At 40.3% G+C, this 21,308-nt stretch overlaps 1 protein-coding gene across 21 annotated transcripts in view; it reads right to left on the reverse strand.

The window, feature by feature from the left end:
• The window catches only part of LOC308594117 (uncharacterized protein), a 235,438-nt gene that overhangs the window by 146,689 nt on the left and 67,441 nt on the right, over positions 1-21,308 (reverse strand). For 20 of the 21 annotated variants that reach the window (XR_014011321.1, XR_014011322.1, XR_014011323.1 and 17 more), the window contains exon 1: positions 6,641-6,860. The exons of the other annotated variant lie outside the window; for it this stretch is intronic. The gene's annotated coding sequence lies outside the window, so the exon portion shown is untranslated. Of the gene's footprint in view, positions 1-6,640; positions 6,861-21,308 lie in introns of those variants that run through there. 21 annotated transcript variants of the gene reach the window in all.

The raw sequence follows: 21,308 nt of genomic DNA on the forward strand, positions 1-21,308 counted from the left end.
GGCATAGGAGCTCTGAATCTATGGAGAGAACCCAGGACAGTCTTTCTGCCTCCTAAATTTGATGTAAGGATCAAATCATCACACTTTAAGCCATCTGTTCATATCTGAAGTTTAGCATTATCTTCACAAATGTTTTGTGTTAGTTATTGAACACCAAATATGTTGACCCATATCCACAGAAACATCACTGTACTTACATTCCACTGAAATTAGTCAGACGGCATGGCTAACATGTCCCATTGATTTCAATGGGAAGTAGGTGCTGGCAAATTGTCCAAGCACATACATTTTGTGGTCCCTCGAGAACCAAGACCAGGTGGTGGGTATAATCAGGCCATATCTTTATTGGCCAGCAGCATATAAGTGGGGTTGGCATGGCAAAAGGGCAAGGATCATTTTTCTCATTTCATTCAGCCCCTGCTGACATAATTACATTTTGTCACCATTGGGAACTGCCCAACCCCTTTCCTGGGAGTAGCTCAACTTTGAACCCTGGTGTGCTGCAAGCCAAGCATCCAGGGTTTAACTGAGCAACCACCATAAGAGGCTTCAGCTGGACAGAGTCCCTAACCTGAATTTTGGGCATGCCATAGCCAATTCTCCTCCCAGGCCCCTTTTAGGGAGCCCTCCTTTGCTATGCTGAGCCTGTCCTGTGCCATTTCCACTCACAGTTTAGAAAGCCTGTCAATGCCTGACATAAGTTCACAGACAGAAAGGCAAAAAACCTCACCCACCAAGGTACCAGTTAAGGCTGATAAGAAGAAGAAAAAATACATTTTTGATCCTGTCACTCAGCAACCAATAGCTCAGTGAAGCTCTAACCCAAGGATGGACCAGTGGGGCAAAATGACCCCAAAGTGAGGGCTTTTAAGGCCTAGGCTCCTTTCACCCTCTTGGAAGGCTTGAACTCAAACTGTGCTGCAAAGGAAGACTGCAGCCAATCTCAATGGGGCTTCAGCTCAGCACTGATCAGCTATGGCCTTTTTTGAACATAGAAGACTTGGCCACGGTACTCCAAGACCTGCTAATTTCCAGAGTGGATTATTGCAACACACTGTACAGAGAGCTGCCTTTGAAGATGGCTCAGAAACTTCAGCTAGCCCAAAGTGCAGCAGTCAGCTTACTGGCTGGGTTTGTACTTTTCACCATATGCTGAAGACACATGGCTTTACCCTGCCTGCCCTTTGACATTGGAAACACATGTTTTAGGAAACACCTCATTCTCTTGATAGTAATCCACTTTTACTGTTTTACTGTTCTATTTTTAAATTGTTGTAACCTGCTCTGGGGCATCATTGTGAAGGGAGGGCAACGGCAACAGCAGCAGCAGCAACAACAACAACATAGTAATAACAATAGAGAGAATACTGATAAATCAACAAAACATGCCTTGTACCCTTGTAGTGAAGGGCCATAGCTCAGTGGCAGAACATCTGCTTTGCATGCAAACGGTCTCTTGTTCAGTCCCCAGCATCTCCACCTAGGGCTGGGAGAAACTTCTGCTTGAAATCCTGGATAGCTGCTGGCAGTTAATGTAGAATCTACACTGTAGATGATGCTGAGCTAGATAGAGGAGTGCCAGTGAAGGCATAAGATACTTATTGCAGAGTTGCAGACATTTCATTTCATGTTGCAAGATAAGATTTACTGATGGAACTAAATATACACATAATATTTACCAGTAGTTCTCACTTCCACTGCAAAGGTTCATTTCCAGGAATGGAAATACATGAATAAGAATTATAAAACTGAATTCCACACACACTACACACACACTTAAGCATAAGAAACAATTGTCACACTTTTTGGGCTCAGAAACAATGTTGCAGAGAAAGGAAATAATGATGAGTTCTATTCTGAATAAATTCTAATACAACCAATGGGACCAATGCAGTGCGCACATACACACAGCATACCTAGAGTCGGAGCCATGCAGTACTTTTCACAAATTATCCTTACTTCAGACAGAATCCAAGAGCAGCAGATTTTGAAAGCATCTGATAAATTGCCTTTCCTAATAAGTATCACTCTGAGAAATAGCAGGGAAGGCACTGGGGAACGACTCCTAATTCAGAGCTTACTGAAAATTAATAATCCACACTAGAACAAAAGAGGAGCTTCCTTACTTATCTGTATTATAGCTTTCCCCTGGACTGTTTTCATTTGGACGCTCATTGTAATTTGCATATTAGAATAAATGGGGTCCTGGGGTATGGTCTGAGGCCCCCACAGTGCTGAAGCTAAGCAGGTCTAGAGCATTAGGGTGGCTGTTTGGGAACTCTGCATACGCTGCCTTGAATTCCATTATAGAAGAAGTATAAATGTAAAAAAAATAATCCACTGTTATTTTCTTTTGTAGAGCATACTGTAAAGATGTTTGTAAAATTGAGTCGAAATCTTGCCAACAAACCACCTGTCCAACCAAACAGTAAATGGCATCACCAAAACTTAAGGAAGACAGGAGCTCATTTGCTCCCAATATCCTAATGGCACTGAAAAATGCTAAGGGGCTGAGGAACCATTTCTTTGTGGAAATCATTGTACACCTTGCCTCATCCTAATTATAAAATCATAGAATTGTAGAGTTGGAAGATACTCTGAGTGTCTAGTCTAATGCAGGAATCACAATACACTGTTTCCCATCCAATTTGAAACCATGCCAGACTCTGCTTACATTTGCAAAGGTGCTAGCAGTTTTATTGCTGCACCACTAGACTCATGGACCCCAGTAATTTCCTCCCCCATTAATACACTAACTCATTGATTCACTGTTCACTCCAAAAATGGCCTTCAACCATTAAACAAACTATGGCCTTTTAAATGCGAGGAGCCTGCTATTATGACACCCCCCCCCCCCGTGATTCTTTTATTGTCTTCTATTATTATGCTATGCAAATTATGTGTTTTGTGTGTGTGTTTTGGTCTTGCATACCACCCTGGGATCTTTGGGTAAAGGGCAGTATATAAATTACTACTACTAATAATAATAATAATACCAGCACACTGCATCCACAATCTTCATCAAAGTAGCGGCCGTCAGACAAAAGACAAGGACCATTTTTACCCCAAAAGGCCTGGATACAGAAGGGCAGACATAGCTTAGACAAACAGGACAGAGGCATATGCTTCTCAGCACTAGTGCGATGCTGGTTGACCATGTAGCCATTAATTTAACTTATGCACAGTCATCATGGCTATGATGCCATTTTTGCCTCAGACACTACCAGGTGGAAAGATGAAACCAATTAATGGGACTTTCCCCTTCACTGTAACCTGTACCCAGAATTCTGGGTTAAAAGCCCATTTACAATAGGCCAAGGAAATTGGGGGTTTCTTTACATTAAGACATACCTTTCATCACTCCTTCCTGCAGCAGCCATTCCTTCACCCTCAGAGATGTAATTGGGCTTGTCTGTTGAAGATGGAACTATGCTAGTGAAGAATCACAACCATAAGGGCCTAAAGTAGGGACATTGATTCACTGTTCGCTCCAAAAATGGGATACAAATTAAAAGCAATAAAATACGAGTTGCCGTACATGACGTTTCATCTCTGGCAAGCTAGTGAGAGTAATGCATTAGCTGCAGGCGGGTACATTAATCTCGCAAGCTGGCCCCATATGAAATCTTTTAGATAGCAGTGGCCTCTTTTTTATTGCATTTTCATTAGGACCTTTCCTGTAAAACTCTTTGTAAAAACTAAAAGGGGAGGTGGTGGGAAAAATACATGAAAATGAAATGTTAGTCATTTCAAAAAAGTTTTATTGCAGGCAAAAGGTTGTTCCCATCCCAGATTTCAGTACGTTCTTATTCTTTTGTATCAATGACATTCCTTGAGTTTCCACTGTAAAAGGCCATTGTTTGACTGCAAAAGGAATACCACGAGTGAAAGACAGTTTGTATTATTTATATTTTATAAATTATTGTAGCTTGTTAACAGCCTTAGCTCAAAGAGGTTTACATATAAGAACAAACCAAGAAAATTACCCTCAAATTAAAAAAACAACTAAAACCTTAAATTTAAAAGGAACATTCATATATTTTAAAAGCTATGTGGAATAAATATGCTTTCATTGGTTGCCAACATCATCAGGGATGGGCTAGTCTCACCTTCTTTTGGAAGGAATTCCACAACCAGGATGCTGCTACAGAAAAGGGCCCTTCTTGCTCACCAACTGAACCCCTTTTGGTGTCAGAGATATATCAAGAGAGGTAAATGCAAAGGCTGTTTGTTGATTCATTTATTACATTTATATATCACCCTTCATCCAAGGAGATTGGTATGGTATGCATGGTTCTCCCCCTTCCTTCATCCTCACAATAGCAATCTTATGAGGCAGATTTGACAAAGAGATTGTGATGGGCCCAAAGTCACCCAAGAATCTCCATTGTTGTGAATCCAAAACTCTCTCCAACTATGCAAACTAGGACAAGGGGACCAATCTGAAGCTAAGAGGGAGAGGGCTCTCCTCACTGCTTGACAGCCTGAGGTGATGCTTTCCAAACATAGGGAGATACCTGCTGAATTTCAGCTTGACATATAACTATTAAAGGTACCAGGCCAGGAAAAACCCCAGCAACTATACTTTTCCAATATGAATTTCTGATACCTCCAGGACATAGTTACTTCATTTTATATCTCTGGTATCTTTAAAAAATTGTACATAGCATATGACTCCTCTAAGGATGTAAGAAGGCAGTGATTTCCACTGCAGTCTGTAGTTCATCAAATACGACATTATTTGTCTCCCTATTACCGTATTTAGCTTAAGCTACATACAGAACGTTTCCATTGCACCAGAGGCGGTTTCGTCATGCTGGCCACATGACCTGGAAAGCTGTCTGTGGACAAACCCTGACTCCCTCGGCCTGAAAAGTGAGATGAGCACCGCACCCCATAGTCGCCTTTGCTTGGACTTAACTGTCCAGGGGTCCTTTACCTTTACCTTTTATCTTACATCTATACATAAATGACATAACTATTTACGCAAGTTACATAATACTCATTTCAATATAAAGGAAATATCAAAGCAATGTAAAAAGGTCATTAATTACATATCATTTGTGGAGTTTTAAAAAAAACCACAACAATGTGAATGAACACCAATCATATCTGCTTGACTTGTTTCTGTTCCTGATCCTGACCACAGACAAACATGCAAACCACAGCAATTTTTGCTACCCTTTTCATTTTCATCTGAATCCTCTGTCACCCCTAAGCCCCATTGGTCCCTTTCCCTGGCAGTAGTGTAATAAAAGCAATATTGCGGAAGGAAGCTCCTGGTACAACTGACCATTGACAAAGGGGTTAAAGAAAGTCACGCATGGGTGGAAATAATCCATTAATACTACCTTCAGATGCCAGATTCATACAAGAGGCAATGTTTGTTCCTTAGTTGCATCCAATGATTGTGTCTTTTTTTTATAATGATGTTATGTAAATTGTAGGCTAGATTTCTTTTATGTTTAACTAGGCGATCAAAGTACAGATGCTTGATCAAACAGACCTACATTCACTGCAACTTCTTTGTCTAATCAGTGATAATATATTATGACTTCTTAAAATTCTGCACATGAACAGACAAATCAAAAGAGACGACAGACAGACAAAACAAAGAAAGAAATGCAGAGAGTGGGAAAGCTCACTTCCTGCCTTTCTCTTTTTAATTAATATTCAAAAGCAGAACCAAAATCATGAGCAGTGAGGCAGGACAATCCCAAATAAGAAGCCCTGGTGGATCAGCTGAAAGCCCTCTCTAGCACAGCATCCTGTTTGCAAAGTTGCATGAGATACTGGGGTGTGTGTGTTAGGGACTCATTTCCTGCCTGCTCTGTGTCTGTTGCAGGCAGCACTCTTTCCATTCTGCTGAACTTCTCCTTCCACCAAAAACTCATTCTGCCAAATAACCCTTTATTTGCCTTTTTAAACTGAAAAACTTCAAATGCTGTAACTTTTTCTTGTAGAGAAGTTGGTCCAACTCCATGCTCATGTTCCTTCCCCTTTTCTGCACTTGTTCCAGCAAGCTCTATTTCTACAAGGGGGCAGGGAATGCAAGAAGTGAATTTAAGAATTGGGGGGCGGGGGAGAGAAACAGAAAATGACAGCTAGAGATTTGCCCATCTCTAGCTGCAGAGGCAAGATTTGGCCAGAGAAGCTCCCTATTTTTAAACTCTGTCTTTTAGTCACTCTGCTAAAATAACTCTGTGCATATTTTGCAGCCATATCCCCAGATCTTCTTTTCTTAATTATATCAAATCAGATTGTGTGGCTCCAGATGGATGGGTGTTGCCTGGTGCAGCTACATAGTACAAGCGTGCACCTTCTTTTTCTTTTTATACAATATGTTTTCAAATTAGGGAAGGGGAAGTCTGTTGCACACATGCAATATTAAGCCATCATCTTCTCTCCAGCTGTAGCTGTCACTTTCTCACTGAAGTGCACTGGCGGAACACACGACACAAGTGTCTTGAGAAATCTCCTGCCACCTAAATGGCTAAATTTGACACACCGTATCAAAAACCTAAAAGGGGTGGAGGAGATCAGTGGCGATGGAGACCACATTCACTGTTTCAACAGCCTTTCCCCCTGAAGGTTAATCCTCCCTTTCTTTTGCTAAAGATGCAATCCTATATCCACTTACCTGGATATCCATCGAACTCAGTAGCACCTACTTCTGAGTAGACAAAATTGCTCTGTTAATCCTCTTGTCCTTGTCTCTTCGGAGTGACTTTGGGGAGTTTGTAAATTGCCTGTCTAAATGCAGGGGTCCCTCCCCTGGCTCAACTGCCAACTGCTAATCAAGGTATTTTGGGACAACACACAACAGTGTTTTAAGCCTGTAAAAGAAATACTGTGTAGTCAACAACTTTTAAATTATAGTATGTGGTGGGTGGTTGATAAGAATGTGCAACTTTTTTTTTTCTAAAATAGAAACACTTTCCCAGCTACCCTTATCTGTTCTCCTCCTCTATTTATCGTTCCAAATGTTTCTAGGGACTATTAACATTCTTTCCCTTCCCTGTGCTGGTGAAATTGTTTTCTTTTCAGAGCATCTTCTATATATTTCAAGTTGATTTCATCTTCACCTGTGAGCTACAGAACAAGAAGTTTAAGGTATATTTTTCTTGTCAGGCGAACACTCTGTAAGAAAGAGAGAAACACCCAACAGAGTGTACAAGCGAGTGCACCATTAGAGTAGCAAAGACACATCTGCAATGTGTTCCTCCTTTCAGTAGGCCCAGTATTAATAATTTTTATTATTATGGTGTCATCAGTCTATATGGTTCTTTTTATCAGAATTTCACAAAGGTAGGTCCCAGCCCCCAAAACCTTACAATTTCTATTTCAACAAGGGGACAGAGAAATGGTGAGGAAAGGAGAGTCAGCTGGAACCAGGGATGTAAAAGAGCAGGTGCAGTCTGGTGTGCTCAGGCTTTGCTTCAGCTGGAGATGAGGACGAAGAGGTTAAGCCAAAGGCTTTGCTGTAAAAGGCAGTTTTTGAGCTAGGATTTGAAGGTGAAGCAAGGTGGCTCCTCGAGCTATTCCAGGTATGCAGGGCAAGCGAGGGAGAACGGATGGAGTTTCTTAGGAGAGCAAGGCAGCTGAGTCGCAGTTTACAAAATGCTAAACTTGTAGATGTGTGAGCCTTCTCAAACTTCTCAAAGCACCATGAGGGAAGTGGTGGCAATCAAGGCTGTGGCACATGGTCCCCTGCACTATGTTCCTGCCAAATATCACACACACACACACCGAGTTTTCTTAGCCTTGGGAGAAGTAGCAGCCAGTTGGACAGTGTGGGTGGGTCTGTGTAAACTGATCTGCTTTGCCAGTGCTGTGCAGTGCTGCCACTTCCTGAGAAGGAGAAGGAGAGGGGTAAGTCAGTGGAAAGCCAGTGTGGTGTGGACATGGTGTGGGCACAGTGAGCGAACATCAGATTGGCTCCTCTGCTGGACAAGGACCACGATAGGCTCCTGCTGCCTTTCCTCTCCCCCTTTTGGTAAGCAACAGATGTGCAGCACTGGGAAGGCAGGTCAGCAAAGCAGCCCCACCTGACCCCTCCTACTGGCTGCTACTATTTGGGAGGAAAGCTTCCATTGTTGACAACAGAAACTTCCCTCCTGAGGCTCATAGCAGTTTTGAGGGACTGTGGATTTTTGTGAAGACCACGGTGAAGGAAGAAAGGGTCAATTCTCCCACCAATACCTTCTATTTACAACACCCAGGGCCTTTTTTTCAGCCAGAACACACTGAAATTCAGTTCTGGCACTTCTCAGGTGGACACCATTGCCATTATAACAGAACAAGGGAGGTGTTCATGGTGAGTTCTGGCACCTCTGTCTTCAGAAAAATAGCATTGGCAATTTCCATAATATTCACATGACTACTAGTGATACATGGTACATGATGGACCAAGAAAGTTGGACAAAGTACACCAAGCCATTGAGACAACTTGAACCTCTAGAGACAAAGCTAGCTGTAGGAATGCTTCCAAGTTTTTTTAAGGGAGAAGGCAACCATGTCTAGAGCAGGTAGTACTCATTCCTGTAAAATGGTGGCCTGATCCACATACACAAATATAAATATGCTTTCTAAAAGGCCTGCTGGTCAAATGAATTTATGCTTATTCTGCTTTATTTTTTTTCCATCTAGAAATCCAGAGTCCTCTTTTTTAGTTCCCCAAGAGCTATATATTCAGCCTCAGTGCATGCCAAAATTGCTTTGATTTTTGTGTAAATAAACTGCCTCTCTTTCTCCCATAGGGTTCTTTTTATGTAAGAAAACAGGATTTCTTTCATCAGCGTAGTTTGTTGAATCTCTGTGAACATCAGTGTGTGCTTCTTTGAAATTTCAAGCAAATTACTTCTTATACATCTTACAAGAAATATTCGAACCATTGTAAATGGCAGCATGACTCATTCGAATGATAAACTTGGGTAACCAAGAAACAGAATCTTTTTCACAATGTTGTGCTAAGCAGGCCTGCTACCCTTGGCATCTGTTCTGAATGGTAACAAAATGCACCATACATTCAAGCATATTAAATAATACCCCTTGGGTATTCATATGGTAAAAAGGTTTAAAGTGCACTCAGAATGCTCCCCCCCCCCTTGTCTTTGCACCCTCTCGCCATTCTAACTCAGGAGGTTGGGGTGGGAGAACTTCTAGAACAACATGCAGTGGGAGGAGAGAGCAGATTCTTCCACCAGGCAAGCAGAAATCTTCCTGCTGATGGAGTTATCTGCTTAGTACTATGCTGAATTCCGCATTTGACTTCTAAATAACAGTATTGTGCATCAAAGCCTCCTGGGTGCATTCAGACTTGGATCTTATTGCATTAGTTTTCCTGATTATAATTCTGGCACTTTTGTCATAGTGTCATTATGAAATTGTAGCTTCTTGATCAATATACTTGCATATCCTGCTAAAATTAAGGGGCGGGGAACCGTATGCCAGGATGCTACCCCAAATTTTGCCCTAAGGTCTTCTGGGTTAACAGGGTTGCAAAGCATCCCCCCCCCTGAAGCTGTTAACATGAAAATGAACACCAGACTCCCACTAGATTTCCAGGAATGGCTTTTACATCCTGTGAAAGAGCATGTAAAACACAAAAATAACTAGGTAAGGAAAGGTGAAAATGGAAGAAATAGTTGTGGGAAAGCAGCATTTGTGAGCAAGCTGCTTCTAACAAAGAAACAGAATTGATCTTTAGTTAATCATTCACCCAAAAGATTTGGAAAAGTCAAGCCTACTTGACCCTGAAAGCCATTTTGGTTTATGAACTTTTAAATAGGGCTGTAGCTCGGTTTGGCCATGAACCAATTTGAAACAGCTTTTCTATTGTTATACAGCCATTTTGAACAATACATAAACACTGTATGCCAAACAAATGGGAAGATTTAACTCCATCCCCATGCTAGCAAAACTATGTTGTGTTGATATCACTATATCTTGCTTCAGCATCTATAAACCTTAGGAATAATTCTTGCATTGATTTTGACCTTGTAAAGTCACCATAGTGGGACTTCTAACTATTGTGGGACTTTTGCGTGGTAAATGCTTGTTCTAAAAGCCAGGGCCGGCCCACCCATGAGGCAAGATGAAGCAGCTGCCACAGTTGGCAGAAGCCTAAGCAGCAGCATCTCTTACAAGACCACAAATGCTTGGGAAGGCTTCCTTTTATTCGTATCCTCTTATATTGCAGTCTTGATGTCTTGTAACATTTGTTTGGTTGATTCTTCATTGGATTTTATCATATTTTTACTGCATCTTCTGTCATATAAATAAGTTCCTCACCTCTTTGCTTCCCCGCTCCTCCACATGCAGCTGCTGGGTGACCTTGGGCTAGTCACATTTCTCTGAAGTCTCTCAGCCCCACTCACCTCACAGAGTGTTTGCTGTGGGGGAGGAAGGGAAAGGAGAATGTTAGCTGCTTTGAGACTCCTTAGGGTAGTGATAAAGCGGGATATCAAATCCAAACTCTTCTTCTTTTTCTCTTCGGTGGCCTTTGGGTAGATAAATAATAACGATAACAATATTCTAGAAATAAGAATAAGCTTTTCAGTCCCCTGAGTGAAAAACACTCTTTTGGACAGCTTTAGCTTCAGTGGGTTCCCAATTTTACAGTAGATTCTGTATTCAGGAGGGGGGAAAGGTAAAAGAAAGGTAAAAAGTGATAGAATCATAGAATTGTAGAGTTGGAAGGGACCCTGAGGATCATCTGGTCCAATCCCCTGCAATGCAGAAACATGCAGCTGTCCCATATGGGAATCAAACCTGCAACCTTGGCCTTGCTCTAACCAACTGAGTTAACTGTCCATATTAACGTATGTAGCCATTATTGCACAAAAACTGAATGGGGTTAATTAGATGTTCTTCATTGTTTACAATTAAATTTACAAACCTACTAGAGTCTCCAGTTGTGGTTTTTAATTGAATGGCAAGGCTCTGAACCCAGTCCTCAAAATAAGCCTGGGAAGGTTTAGAGGAAATAATTACACATGATTCCTTATCTGCCAAAGAAGTTTATGCTGAGGTTATCTTCCATTAAGATGCTGAGAGAGGATGTTATGACTCAGGGGAGCAATGCCTTCCTCAGCACATTTATAATAGTTATATTAGGAGAAGCATCTCAGAAAGACAATGAGCAACATAAAAAATAATATGCCTGAGCTCCTGAACCAATGACATGATTTGACCCTATAAGGCTGTCATCTTGTCCTGGATGCTAGTGTTCATTAACTAATATAGTGCTGTATTACTATTGCAGGGCTGTCTCCTGTCACTATTAGAAGGGTCCAATCACTAAATAGCCTGTAACTTGTGTAGATGAAGGACCAGCTGCTGACATATGAACCTCCATAGACATTAAGATCCTCCAAAGTTTACATTCTCATCCATCAGTGAAAAGAAGGCCAATGGAAGTGTTCTCACTTTGCCTAACTCACACTTCCTGGCTATCATGAAAGCTTTTGTGATCATGCAGCACAGAACATTTTTATTTGGACTGTTTTATTTGATGAGAGAGTTTGAATCTGTATGCATAGTTTTGTGGGACAGATTTAATTGAGAATCACATGTGTGATTGTTCATGGTGCTGAAATGTAAACAGAAAATTATGCTCACCCTTTAGATTTGTTTATTATCTGTTGAAATATCAGCGGCTTCTGCAAGCATTAAATCTAAACTGCACATTCTTGTGACTGAAGTGATGAATGCTTGTTTTAATTGGTTTCATCTAGATATACAACTGTCAGTATTTTGCTTGAGTTATTTCCTTATCATTCCTCTGTATATACTATCTCCCTTTCCCTCCACTTAGCATTCCATGAAGTATTCAAGTACCATATGTTGATCCTTGAAAATAAAAGATGTCACCATAGAGGTCACTTCTAAAATCTCTTGATGTCCCTCTTGGGTTTACTTTTGTTCTTCTTTATTTGTTTTGTGCCACAAGAAGTAAAGTAATGTTTTCATTTAAACAGTGTAAAGGCTGTTTTCAGAAGCACAGTCTCCCTTTAGTTTGTTCTGTTTAGACTTTCCTTTACTCACAGCAAATAAAATTGATGGGCCAACAATGTGCCTACAATGAGCTCCCTATAAAAACCAAATGGCTTATGCTAGAGATGCAGTCTCCCTGATGAATTTATGACTGTTAGAGTATTTCTTGTCGAGATCACAAAAGAGGTTGTCTTTAAAGGCTTCAGTGCCTTTATTTGCATGATCAATTTTTTGAACATCGAAAACTCCAATTTATCTTTAACAAATGATTTCAAACTTGTTTTGGATAGCCCAGAATTAAGCAGCACATATTAACATTCACTTCTCAATCCATTTTGGCAGAGGATTGCAAAGATTACCGTATATTTTGTTTTTCCAAGCTGTCTTGAAAAGGTATGGTATTTGAATGTATTTCATCATGATATAAGTACAGACTAACACAAGTTTTAATACATGGCTGATAACATCAATATTGCATTGTATTCTGTAAATGCATCATCTTTCTAAAAATGATACCTTGGTGAAAAGTTCATATATCAACTTAAACATCGTAAGAACAATATAACTCTTCTAGAGCCAAGGTTCAGAGATACAAATAGGCTCTATATGTCTAGATGTGTTCTGCACATGGATAGTGCATGGATAGTGCATGGAAAGATGATCAAAAGATGCTTGGGTATTTAATTTGGGCTATCAATTTATTTATACTTTTATAGCTGTTGTTTCTTTAAATAGTTCATTTTAAAATTGTTTTTAATGTATGATAGTGTTTGCTGAATCTGGATGCTTAGGGATTTGTTTATTGTTCACATAGAGAAGCAAAATTCAAATGTTTAAATAAACATATTGCAAAAAATATCCCCACAGTCAACACAAGACCTCAGTTATGTGCTTTCAGAAGCACCCTTCTGCCTAGCAAGCACACTCTGCCCCTCACTTAATGATTAAAGGTAAAGTTAAATGGACCCCTGACCATTAGGTCCAGTCGCGGACGACTCTGGGGTTGCGGCGCTCATCTCGCTTTACTGGCCGAGGGAGTCAGCGTACAGCTTCTGGGTCATGTGGCCAGCATGACTAAGCTGCTTCTGGCGAACCAGAGCAGTGCACAGAAACACCGCTTACCTTCCCGCCGGAGCGGTACCTATTTATCTACTTGCACTTTGACATGCTTTCAAACTGCTAGGTTGGCAGGAGCAGGGACTGAGCAATGAGAGCTCACCCCGTCACGGGTATTCGAACCACTGACCTTCTGATTGGCAAGCACTAGGCTCTGTGGTTTAACCCACAGCGCCACCCATGTCCCACTTAATGATTACTGTTGCACAACTCTCAAAAACTATCTATACCTTTCCTTGAAGTCACATCAAATATTGCAATTATCTTCATAACTGTAGACATATGGGTTAAATCTCCCCTCCTCATGCACTGTGTTCTCTGTTGGGGTGGTGAAGGGTTCTCAATTCAATCTATATACATTGCTCCAGTGAACATATGGGTAGACAGCCAGAACTACACCAAAAAGAAAGTCAATTTAAACTGCATTAAAAATAAGTGATAAATGGTGAAAAAATGGAAATGTTCATTCACAACCATGAACGAATGATACAAAATAAACAGTAAATTGTAGAAAAATAATTACAATATAATGGTCGAAGCCGTTACAACGGAGTTACTATAAAAGCCTGAATAGAAGATACACCTCTTTACCCTGGCTTTTCAGTTTAATGAAGATCATGGAATAAAGTTTAAAAATCTCTGAGCTACACCTGAAAGCAGTTCCCACACTTGTCGGGTTTGCTGAATGGTAAGCTAGAACTCTTAATGATTCATCTTCAAGTTTATTCTCTTACACATTTTTTTTTTTACTCTTTATACTCTTCAGAAATTTAAACTTAAAGATCATAATTGCTGGGGAAAATAAATTAATTCAAATTCCGCAGTGTATTTTGATGTTTCCTTTGTCTTCTTAACTATATTTTATACTTTTATACAACAGCTTGTAATATTCAGATGCTGGGGGAAATTGCTGAGGATCTATATAGATGTACTTAAATTGAACATGATCCAAACTAGTTTGTTTTGTAAAGAAACGAACATGAACTGGAACTAGTTCCTGTTTGGGCATACTGAGCTTAAGGTAGGAACTGATTTCTGTTTAAAACAAACTCTCCAAGCTCTGAGTACAACATTCCTTTTTCTTTAATCTGGTACCCGGTATCATTTTTAAAGATATCAAACAGGATGAGAACACTTTGTATCATGAAAGAGAGCTAGATTCTGGAATGAAAAAGAATGAAACTAAAGAATGAAATGTGTGTGTGTGTTTTGCTTCCCAGAGGTCATTCCATTACAGATAGCTTGTTTACAAGACTGAAACCGATTGCTATTGAAACAAATGATCCCAATAATGCAAGGTAAAGTCTGCCCACTTATTTGATGTATTTCAATCGGTTTAAATTCACCTCTGGATTTCTTTCCTTGATAAATATTTGACAGCTTTCCCATTAAAAACAACAACAGTGTTGTTGTGCTTTGTTTTAAAAAAGACACAACCCCAATGATTCCATCTAGAGTTCATTCTTCATAGAACCATCCACTGTCACATAAGAAGAATGTTGGACATAGTGTAGTGTTTTATGGAGAAGGAAGGAAAGAAAGACTCCTTTTTCTCCCTCATCCCAACAACAAAATAACAGAGTCAGTGCTCAAGTGGAATCTCATGTGGCCTGTTGGCTGAGTTAAATCAGTCAGCAGCACCTCTGCAGCTGGTCAGCTTCACCTCAGCTCCAAGTGCTATGACCCTCTGCTGTCAATAAGAATTACCTGAATCGGCTTTGTGTACCTCCATCAAACAGGACAACCAGCGTGAGCCTTTTTCTCTGAATAAATGATTTTGCCTAAATAACAAAATAGCATTGGATATTCTAATTTACCTGACCTCTGTCTTCCAGTGGTCAGTTAAAGAAAATGATTTATCCACCCCTTGAGTTGCTTGGTGACATAGCGCTGTAATCTGGGATGAAAGAGACATATCTTACATATCTTCATGACCTTCTTTCTGTAGGCTGCCCTCTCATATTTCAGCCATGCTCCCATCTAGCACCATCCTTCCCCATGATTGGCTTTGCTCTTATTTTAAGGAAACAGATACAAAATGATAGAATGCACTCAAAGGGACATCGAGGAAATGAGCAGGGTCTCCAGATGTTGCTGAACCACAACACTAACCATCCCTGCCCATTAGAGGATGATGGGAGTGGGAGACCAACAACATCTGGATGGCCAAGTGTTCTTGACACCTGACATACAGAGAATGCTAACCCCTCAGGGCTACTTGGCACTACCCCACTCATTCAACAGAACTCAGAAGCAGAGGTTCCTTGTCGTGCATTTGTCAGAGCTCTTGGACATGCTTTGTTTCCTCTGTTTTCAGAAATAGGGAGACTTTGTGCATTCATTTGTGTCTTGTCTAAATATACAATATTTCTGAATGACAGTTTCAGACAAAATTCAAGATATTATCCCACTTTATGCAAAGAATTATGCTCACCCCTTTTTTCAGATTGCCAGAACATGAGTTGGAAACAGTGGATCTGGAGGCGTTATTTAACTAGTTTGCTGCCACACAAATCTGCACAGCAGAAAGATGGAACTCTATACAACTCTACATGGTTGCAGGGGCCTAAACTAGAACTGCAGCACAGGAAAAGGTCAACCCATTCCTCTCCAAACTGTCCCCCCCCCCCCGATAAAAGGAGCCCCATGCTTCTGTTCATCCTCAAAGATGCTACAACTCTCTGCTGAGCATAGCATATCACCTAAATATACTGTTGTAAGCCCTGCCATTGCTGTGGTCATCTTAGTTGGACCTTAGGTTTGTAATTTTTGATTTTGGTGGTGCTGGTTGTGAGAAGATTATTGGAATAGCATTATGAATGAAGTTAATGGGTAACCTAGCTAATTCGGACTTCATTCCAGATAAAGTTTTGCTGGGTGTTGTTGTTTTTTTTTTTACCTGCAGCAATAGTTTGGCAATCTTACCAGTATCAGAACAAAGCAGCAGGAGATTTGCTTTGTTTCCATTGTATCTCAGGAGAAGTGTGCTTCTGTTTTGCTGAGAAAAAGTGAGATAATAGCACTTGAAGTTGCCAAGCCATGGTCCCACGCTGTGAGTCAGGCATTAAGTACTATGCAGCTACAGTGGAATTCTTAGCAGGAGGATGCAAAGTGGACTCTGTCTGTGTGCCGCCTGTCATGCATGACCTACAGTGGGGCAGCCACTGATCACAGAATGTGAAAATTGCCCATCTGGGACCAGACGAAAACACTGTAAATGAGCAATAAACTCAAATTGGTTTCAGTCACAGGGTCAATTGCCATTGAGTCAGAAGTCCTGAGTAACCTCATCACGGCCCTTGTTACCCACACAACTGAGTGGGTTGCTGTCTCCTAACAGCGGAGAAGGAATTCAGTAATTAAAACACATCTCTTCATAGCCTCTGCCAGGAGATCTTTGGTTGTAGTCTTCAGAGACACCATGATGCAAATGTGACATGTCAGATGTAACCTAAAATAAAACAACGGAAAGGAAAATATCATTCAGGTTTGAAAATGATGCCTTCGTCTTTTGCTGGGTTTTTTTTGGGGGGGGGTACTTTATTTACTAGTATCACCTGAGGTCACAGCTTTTAACAAATTTCAAAAGGAACACACAGAAGATATTTCTGCTTGATTGAAAATTTGGATTCTTACAATTTCTGTGCAAGTGCAAGCTACACATGTTTTAGGGGAAGCACAATGCATTAAGTTCATATATTTTGCAGTGCCTCCGGCGCAAAACTGCTAGATTAAAGTTGGGATGTAGTGTTTTATCCAATGTTAGTCGCAGAGCCATTGAAATTAATGGACGTATGGACTATGACCCTTTATTTTCAATGGGTCTACTCAGAGTAGAAGTAACATTGGCTACAACCCATAGTTCATTATTCTGTTATGGTGATAAAAAGAAACAAGGAATGATGCATTACTATTTATTTGTTTAGCTCTCCTCTAAATGCCCAGGATGCTGAGAACAGGATAGGCCACTGGAGTGATACAGCAGTTTCTTGCTATGCTGTTATGAAAGCATTCAGGTGAAATGAACCTCTGCAAGGGAGGGAATGGATCATATTCTGCAATGGAACAGTGGAAGAAACCAGCAACCAATGGGGAGAATAAGAGCAATGTTCCATTGGTCTCTCACCTAAACTCTCAGACCTGAAGTCTGAGGCTAATAAATTAGAAAGGTGCTTTATCCAGTTTAATCCTATTTTGCTTTTGCTCATCGTCTAGCAGCAGGACAGAGTCTTGATCTCAGTGGGTGTATTTTGAACTAAACCAGCAACCTCATTTTAACTGCCCACAATGAGTTGAAAGAAAAGAAGCAGAGAGAGAAGAGAGAAAGTCTGAGCTTGCTCCATTCGTCTTTTTCCTGTTTTTAAATTACAAAGAGCTTTTATGCCACAGGATGAAACATCTACATAGTTTAAAGGTCAAACAGGTGAAGAAGTTTCACTCCTTTTTACAGTCTCCGTGGAATTAGGTATTTTAAAAATCATTTTTCATTTTTTATTATCTTTCCACACTGGTAGAGACAGCTATTTACAATGACCCATAAAATCCCACATATAAACCATTCTCTCTCACACACAAAACACATATAGTTGGGGTCATAAATCAATACTTATCTAGTGCTCTTCCTCTAAAGAGCTTTAAAAAAATGTTTATGTGCCTTACAGATGTAATTGTGACTTTTAAAAATGTAATTCGCATGAGGATGGTTGCATTTCTGCAGACAAAGCCAAACAGGATTCATTTCATTTCTAATATTATAATTTGTAGGGGGTGTTTCCAAATTGTGGTCATTTGGACATGGCATTTGGAGGCTATTTCTTCTTCTTCTTCCATTCTTCTTATTGGGGTGTGGGGGGTGTTTTGTAGGAGGGAAACCCCCTAGAGCTGATGCACTATTCTTACTACAGATGCAAAATAAGATCCTGGCTGAGTCTAATTAATTTAGCGACACAATATCCCTTTGAGGTAGAAAAATGCTATTAAACTCATTTTTCAGATAGCCAGAAAGGTTAATAATTTGCCCTGGAAAAGTTTCTAAAATGCAATGCAGAGGTCTGGTATAATAAAGTTATGGAGCCAACATTTGCATGATTATCTCACTTCTCTGCCACTCTTCCATCAAAAATAAATTCTAGGGCTGAGCCGCATTTAGGTGGGTGAACATTTTCAGTTCAGAAAAGGAAAAAAAGGATTCTCCACACAAACACCAAATATTGTCTGAAATATATCTCTCCCCCTCATACCTTTCTCCCATTTTTTTTTTTTGGGGGGGGGAATATCATTTTGCTCCTTTTCATTCTTGCTCACTGCTTTTTTTAGCTGCTATTCTGGTGAATTCCTCCTTATGTTGGCTGCATGATCCAACCAATTACGGATCATGTACCTAGTGTAAAGGTCAAATCCCCACCTATGTGGCATCATCACAAAGCTAAAGTGAATTTAGGGCAGTGGTTCCTGCTCCCACATTGAACAGAATAATTGTTGCATCATGTTTTGAAGTCTCTCAGATTGTCACCAAAAGGGGGAGATTTTATGTGTGATATACTGCTCCCACAAACTTCACCATCCTTCCATTCCATTCAACCCTAATAAATCATTCACTCACTCACTCAGCCCTAAAAGAAAATCCTAAATGGATAGTCCTGAGATGTTCCCCAAGAGCTGTAGTGTAGTGTGTGCTGAACTTGCAGTATGAAGAGGAATTGCCTAGATCAAGCTTCAACTCAGCTGTAAATTCTCTGAATGGTAAACCACAATCTTTTAACAATTGCCCCACATGGAAGTAGTAACTGCAATCTTCCTTACACGCAGTGTTTCTTTACTCCCTTGTGCCCTTGAGGAGAGTTGTTTAAGGTAGGTGACATCAAAACATGTTCTAATGGATTCCAGAAGGTAATTACATGTGCAGATGGTGGACTGGTGGCTTTGAATACACCATTTTCAGTGGTACACAGAGGCTGATGGATTCAGAGGGTTTTCTTGTAGATTTGGCCAATGACCCTGCCAAGGTCCAGATCTCTGCTTAGAATATGGGGGTGATTTTGGCCATTCAGATGATCACTCCCAAATGACCGCAATTTAACCACTTCATCATGTTAGCTGCTTCATATTCTGAGGAGCTGAGGGGAGTGAAATGGATGGCCAACTGATAGCACAAGACTTTTGGCAAATGCAACCAAATACTGATGAGGTTCTATTGTAGGGCCTGCTGTGGCTGAGATGGCTCACAGAAAACTTTTCCACCATTGCATCTGGATGTTGTCCAGTGGAGATTTTTGAAGTGGCCGAAGGCCTTTTTATGCAGGCCCAATGGAACAATTGTAGAACACTTGGATGTTCACTGTGACCAATTTGCATTACATTTTTAGATAATTTTGAAGAGTTGAATGCCATAGTTATTACAAAATCAGAGGTGGACATGGCTAGAGCACTGTCTAGGTATGTTGTCACAGGCTCTTGTGTAGCCTGAGAATGTAAGCAAGGTGTTTGGAGATTTTAGGCCCATACTTGTACTTGCCTTTTCTAGCTAGGGAAATCAACCAGGTTGGGTTTCCGACTTGGACCAGTGAGATCGTGAATGCTGCTCTGAGGGAGAGAAGCTTTTCTTGTTTCCCTTAAGGAGGAAATAGTGAGGACTTTCTGGAAGTGGGGTAGAATCTAGTCTGGACTCTACAGTTTTGAACAGCTTTAAGCCAGTGTCTAACTTACTCTCATCCTCTTCAGTACCTTGCTCATTACTGGTATCTCAACCCTAGGCCTCCTTTAGCTTTGTGATGTCATCCCTGATTGTTTGGATGCATACCAATTTGGGTCCCATGCTGGTTTGGGAAGGGAAACAGCATTGGTTGACCATGTGAATATACTAAGACAGGCAATGGAGCGTTGGAATGGTTGGTTCTTGGTTCTCCCAGAACACAGGTTGTTAGTACTGAAGTGCATTCAACCCTAATTACACTGGCACACTCCTGATTTACATACATGATTTCTCACTAATGTTGTATTCCATATTAGCTGAATGTGGGTCATAGATGCTGTTTTTCACCAACCCAAAGAAAGGACCCTGTGTTAGAGAATCCTGTTGGGATTCCCAGCTTGTCTTCTAAGAATTACTACAAGAAGATGATGTGCCAAATTAGTACTGCTATGGTTCTCAAAGGTTCATAAATACTAAATACCAGAAAGCATTGCTTTCCATGTACAGTCACCCCAGGAGCAGAAAGATTTAAATAAATGACTCTTGCTTAGATACCTCTGACATTGTAAAATGAATCACCATTTAGTTAGCGTTTTGAGCCGGCAGGAATAAAAATCCCAGTGTTGGGTAGAGAGGAACAAGCCTGCTTCATAAATTTCACTTGCTCATTATGTCTTATTAAATCTTTATAGAATATTATCCTGGCATACAGAATGCAACTTAGACATAAGCCAAGTTCATAATGCCCAAGTTTCACAGAAATGGACAGCATTCATAATAAATGTCCAGCATATTGAATAGCAGTACTAACAATTTGCCAAATATCCGTGCCAAAGTAAGTGGGTGTCTAAGCCACAGAGTTAACTTCAAATATTACCACATTTTTAATGCTCCCCCATATTTAATAAAAAGTTACACTTGAAGAAGAAAGGTTGCAGTCTGGTATAGTCACAAAATTTTCCTATGCTATTTTGCTGGACCTTAAATGTGTTGACATGTCCTGCACCTCAGGTTGTGTGCTGTAGTTCATTGTGAGCTCTCATTTCTGGCTTTTTAAAAAAACAAAAAAACACATGATTAAACGAGCAGATGTCTTGCTTAATTTTTTTTTAAATAAACAACATGGATATTTTATACATGTTTTCTACATCAAGCAGTATTTTGATGGATGTGGGTAACCAAGGGCATTTTTAGTTTGTGAACAATATTTACATTCGAAATCCTTTGACTAATATTTTGGATTTACATTGTGGTCCTTCAGAATGTACCAGTGATTAATTCTGCTTGTCTACGTCTCATAAAGGTTGGGGTGATAACTATGTAGCAGTTTTCCCAACGTGGCAACATAACAGTATGACACATTCAGTACATTTTGATTCATTTGTTCAATCATTGGCAAAATTATCTGATATGCGATCCAACCAGATCCATGACTACATCACTGTTACTGAGTTTTTCACATAGTAAACAGAATATATGAATACTTCTTAATTATTCTCTACTA

This window comes from Podarcis bocagei (genome assembly GCF_964188305.1).
Source record: "Podarcis bocagei genome assembly, chromosome: 8".
Lineage (NCBI taxonomy): Eukaryota > Metazoa > Chordata > Lepidosauria > Squamata > Lacertidae > Podarcis > Podarcis bocagei.